Source organism: Barbus barbus (genome assembly GCF_936440315.1).
Source record: "Barbus barbus genome assembly, chromosome: 1".
Lineage (NCBI taxonomy): Eukaryota > Metazoa > Chordata > Actinopteri > Cypriniformes > Cyprinidae > Barbus > Barbus barbus.
This window is the reverse complement of record NC_136729.1, coordinates 20,538,441-20,544,699: the sequence shown is the minus strand read 5'-3', so window position 1 is coordinate 20,544,699 and position 6,259 is coordinate 20,538,441.

Genomic DNA, 6,259 nt, shown 5'->3' with positions numbered 1-6,259 from the left:
GGGCTGTAGTCATGTCATCAAGATGATGATAATGATGTGACACATGAAAAGCTTGGCTGTATATTGCAGCTTCATCTCTCTGAATTAGCATGAGCAGTAAACCTTTTTGCTTTTGGGGGACACTTGAAATAGCTGCAACATCAGGCCGTGCAGAAGATGACTTGGGTGGTGTTGTTTCTCTCTTGGGTGAAATGTGAGACACTCTTTGCCTTTGTCAGTTCAGCCTGTTTCCGGTCACTGTTTGCGAAGTATCCTCTTTATTCAGTGGTCCATGGAAGAATCCATTCAATTGAGCTTATAAAATCAGAAATATATTATATGCACTAATTTGGGTGTAGAATTTTGTACGTGTCTTTGATATAGTTCATCAATGTGCAAGTGTCTGTTATATGTTCGAAACCCTGTACAGGATTAGATTTTGACTAAGGGCATTAGGGCATAATTGTATTCACAGCAATATGCTTTCATCTCAAATTAAAGGGGCAGATGGGGGTAAGTAGTATAAGTGTCTGGATATATTAATCTTGGAATTTGTCTCCCGTGCTTTGAACACTGTATTGATAATGACAGATGGAATCTGTGTGAATGAGTGATTCTCAGTTCCTGCTGTTAGTGGAGAGTCCATACTGCATTATGAATGAGGCTGATGGGTTAAGTGTCAGAAATTAACTTAAAATATTCAAATATTTTTTTCTCTATATTTTTCACCAGGAGTTGATTTTCAGGGGTATTTGAGGGGGTATTTTATTTATTTACACCAGGGGTCTCATTTATAAAAATTTCTTCCTTAAAGTGTTCGAGAGACAAAAGCTAGATTTTGCGTACGCACAAAAGTTTTCAGATTTATAATACCATGTGTACGCCAGAACCTGCGCATAAATCCCTTTATAAATCCAGTCAGGGGAAGATTGTGCGTACGTGCATCTCCACCCCGACTCCACCCCGGAATCACCATATATGGAGCTTACAGCGCCTCGTTTTACTATGCATAACCTCATCTGCATATCATTTCCATAAATTCCCATCCACGTGACACCATCAAAGGTACAAGACATTAAGGAAATATGAGATACGGATTACAAATGCCATTTGTGCCATACATATACATTTTTATTGCTAAAAATCATCCAGTATCCTTATGTTTTAGAATAAATATATCAAAATATCCATAAAAAAACTATTTCAATATGCTCTCAGAAAAATAATTTAGAATGGAGTTGATCTCATTCATTTCCACTGTCCAAATAATATTTCAGTTGTTAAAAAAAAAAAAAAAATCTAATTAAATAATGCAGTTTTGCTGATAAGGTGAACATCTTTTTGCTATTTTTAGTGGAACAAAATAGGCCTATATTTGTTGCAGTGTAAATACCATTATCTGACTCTAAAAAAATTATTTTAAAAAGGAAATGTGCAAATCTTACCATTTCCTTCAAGTTGTATCCTTCAAATACAGTGAAATTTTTCATAATGTAGTGGATGCCTTCACACGACATCAACACCTCCGTGCAGCTGCGGTTGTAAATTTAAGCGATCATCATTAGACCTACTAAAAGCGGACAATGGATCACCGAATCCAGCAGTGTCCGCCATAATATCGCGGTAAGTGCGCATCAGTGAACATTATTCTCACTAAAATATTTTCTCAAAACATGAGATGTGCAGTTTAGTTTAAAGATGAATTATTGTGCACCTATAGCACTCCTCGCTGTCATTAAAACATACAGTAACATAACACAGGAAAAGTAATCAAGCGCATCCACTACAAATAGGCTGTGTCTAAATTCATATCATTTTGGTTTAACTTCTGTATAATGATTTTGTCATTTCAGTGCTTATCTCCATAAATGATAGTGGAATATTTAATGCAAATATGTATATTGAAATGAAAACTTCATTACTTTTCTCTCTCCAGGTAAAAATGTCCGTACGCATGGGTCAGAGTGTGTGCAGGTGCGCAAATTTTCCCATCAAGTTTGTTTTTTATAAATCCCACCTTTTGCATAGGAAGTGGCGTACGCCTCTTTCAGGGCAGGTTTTTTGCATACACAACGGTTATAAATGAGGCCCCAGATGTGTGTGTTACATTTAGGGTTAATAAATATGTTTGATATCTAAATGTCTGACTTTTTTTTTTTTTATCACATTGGAATCGAAACTGGAAATCGATAAGACTCGGAATGAAGAAGCAGGATCGAATCGGAATTAGCATTGATAAAATTCAAATGATACCCAACCCTAGTTATGTCTTGTCAATTTAAAAAAAAAAAAGTCTCCGTTTAAATAATCAGAATAATTAATAGACTTTAGAAAAATTAAACAGATATTTAAACTGGTGAATTTGGGAGGGGAAATCACGAGATATTATTATATCTGATTTTTGTAAACCCACCTTTCTTTCTTTTTTAAGTCACTCTGCCTAAATGGCTTATATTCTGAGCACCGGAAGTAACTAGAGGATGGTTCTAACGAACATTGCTATATTTATGTGTTTGTTAGGGCAAATGAATCCTGCCAGCTCATCCTTCAGCTCACTACGTGCTCCCAGTGGTGTCGCGTGAATGGCGCTGTGACTCCGAGTGTAAGCAGGGCCTAAAACTAACTTTTTGCCACACCTGCCAATGGCCGGTGGCATGATAAAATTTACCGGCCAAAAATAAATTTTTGCAAAAACAAGCAGTTGTTACTACTACAATGACTAAACATATTTACAATGTTTTTCATTTGTCCTGCTACTGGTGTCTCTATTAAATGCATTGTCTCTCAATTTTACCTATTAATTATAGCCATTCAACATTACAGTATAATTTCAAGCCATTATTTTTAAAGGGGTCATATGATGCGATTTCAAGATTTCCTTTCTCTTTGGGGTGTTTCAAGCTGTTTGTGCATAGATAAGATCCCTGAAGTTGCAAAGAGTAAAGTCTCAAAACCAAAGAGATATTCTTTATCAGAATTAAGACTCTGCCACGCCCTCCTAAAACGGCTCATTCAAACACGCCCCCACATGTCTACGTCAAGATGTGGAAATATTTACGTAATGCCACCCAAATGTTCACGCAAAGAAAGAAGGCATGGTTTCAGTAACTGCATAGTGTTGATGCAGCCATGACAGGGAGACGCTGTGTGTTTAACTCGCCAAAACCGCACATTTTGTTTTCACTACATTGCATTGTTATATTTCGTGAAAGTTTTACCCGCCAACTGACACTGTTACATATACTCGCCAACACTGATTTTTACTCTCATTTGGCGCTTGGCAAGTGTTCATTTTAGGCCCTGTGCGTAAGTGTGGAGTGGGCAGACTGAAGTGTCTGTTGGTTTGATCTGATTTGGACACTGGGGAATGCTGGGTCCTGAATTGATTGAAATGGCCTCTCCTCTCCACCATTAATCCTGATTGCTGTTTATGTCCTGTCTGAAAGATTTCATCTGTCACTGTGTTATGTTTTCCTCCCTGGCAGAGTTTAGTTTAAATGTACATGATGCACAATTACACATAATTTACAGTGAAGCTCATTTTAGAGATTAGAAAGCAATTGCACAGCCATTTTTCCTCCTTGGGTGTGGTTCTGCTCTATATCCTCAGAGAGAAATGATGGAGATCTTTATCAGCAAGTTTTTGTATATGTGAGATTTCACTTTTCCCATAAATATTCAGCTCTGAGACTCTTTGAGGGTGGTTTTAGTTAAAGATTTAAGAGAAAACTGATGGGATCGCTGTATAATTTGTCTCTCTATTATTGATTGGCTGGTCTGATAGCACTGCCAGAAAAGGCTTATTTTATCTCGAGCACAGCAGTAGCTTGAGGGGTGTGCTGTGAGCATGTGTGCTGCCAACAGGTGGGATGGCTTTTGGCAATCAGCCTCTCTCCTACCACATGAACAAGTCTGAGTAATGCATCGCCACTGGCTTTCACAGTTTAATTGCAATCAGATAGTACATCTCATTGCAAATTGTGCAAACTTATTACAAGACCATGCTTTTGTGTAATGCAGCTTCTTGTCAGAATTAACGCATAAGAAAAAAATAGGGTACATTTAGGCTGCTTGTGTTTTATGAAAACCCTGGCCTCTGTCTTTTTTTCCTTCCCACAAAAGGTAAGCTTTTTAAAAAAAACAATACAAGTGTGGTTTCTCAAATTTTAGTCGGACCTTTTTCATCAAAGACCTTTTTCACACATCTGTGACAGAAAACAACTGAAAGTGACTGTATTTCCTCTACAGCAATACATTATGAAATGGTTTGAGGATTCTGACCATTACAGTGCATTTTCAATATTATGTTCCACAGTGTTTGATTTTTAGTTTTCATTTTTAATTATATTTTAGTAATTTTGATGGGCTTTTGTCATTTTTATTCATTTTTTAAATGTATGTGTAGCTTTAGTTTTATTTCAATTTTAGTTTTAGTAATTTCATGACTTCAACTTATTTTATTTATTTAATTGGTTGACTTTTTTTTTTTTTTTTTAGGATGGGTTTTTCATTAATATTTATACTGTATTTTATTGGAGCTTTATTTCAATTAACAAACGCATTTTTATTAGTTTTACTATTAGTATTAGTTTAACTTTGTTCAAATTTGTAAGCCTGTCACAGCGTGTGTAAATAAAATCAAGTCTGACAGACATTTATTTTGAGCAGTGAGTAAATAGGTCACTATTATGTAGGGCTGCAAAACGATTAGTCACGATTAATCGATTCAAAATAAAAGTTTATGTTTGCTATATGTGTGTATGTGTGTGTGTGCGGTGTATATTTATTATGTATATATAAATACACTCACATACATGTGTATATTAAGGAAAAAATATGTTAGATTTATATGTAAAATATTTTTATTTATAAATTATAGAAATCATATACTAGTGTTTGCATACAAATACACACAATACATACAAATATATATTTTGAATATATACATGTGTGCGTATTTATATATACATAATTAATATACAGTACACACACACATATTGTATGTAAACAAATTTTTATTTTGAATCGATTAATCGTGCCTAATCATTTTGCAATCATTTTGCATTTGTTGCTTCATATTAGCTTAAATTGCTAAATATTGTGTTAATAAATAGGTTTATTGTACATTTTCACTGTGTTTTTGTGGGTGAGAAGCTGCACTCTCAGTGAAGATGGTCACATGGGTAAGTGTGAATATGTGTGCCAAAATAAGTACATGGCTGCTTATGTGTGAAACAACCGGCCTTGTATATTGTTTGCACTTTTTTTAATTTATGTGTGTATTTAGATTTTGGACCGTGTTAGCCTTTGTGTACCTTTTGTTAACTTGTGAAGTGAAGTGACATACTGCCAATACTTGTGAAGTGACCCATACTCGGAATTCGTGCTCTGCATTTAACCCATCCTACGTGCACACACACAGCAGTGAACACACACCCGGAGCAGTGGGCAGTCATTTATGCTGCGGCGCCCGGGGAACAGTTGGGGGTTCGGTGCCTTGCTCAAGGGCACCTCAATCGTGCTATTGAGGGTGGTGAGAGTGGACATTCACTCCCCCCACCTACAATCCCTGCCGGTCCGAGACTCGAACCCGCAACCTTTGGATTACGAGTCCGACTCTCTAAACCATTAGGCCACGACTTCCCCTTGTTGTCAGTAAGATGACTGTTAACCATCAGATCAAGCTTGTTGTTAGTGCTAATGTGTTTAAAGTGACTCCTTTTATGGACAGTTAATATCAAACCACTCTTAACTCCTTCAAAAAAAGCTGTGAAAACCGGGGGTGCATAACCTTAAGAGTCTTGAGAGTTTCAAAAAGTTTCACGGTGATGTTAACCCTTCTGATATAACTTTCTTAGAAAAGAGCATCATCAAAGATCAAAGTAAAATGTCATGTTTAGGTGTAGACTTTCCAGAGTTCCTCTAAAGATCACTTTATCCTGAGATGTCTATTGCTCTTCATGTTTGGTTACAGGATACTTTTCATAATGCTGATGTATGTGTGTTTAAATGGAAAAGTATTTGTCTTCTAGGTGGAGGAAGTCTTTTATTTGCTTTATTGTCTTGAAGCACATGTAGCTCTTGTAAAGATAAGACCTGTAAATTGAAACTGTAACCCAGCTTTTTAATTTTGTCTTCATTATAGTTGAAATATGAAAGATTTTCATCAACAAAATTTTGATTTATCATTAAATGTGTGTTTCATTTTAGGTTTATGTAACGATTTTAACTAGATATGAGTGTCACAATTTGCATAAAATGTTTAATGCTAATTTAATAT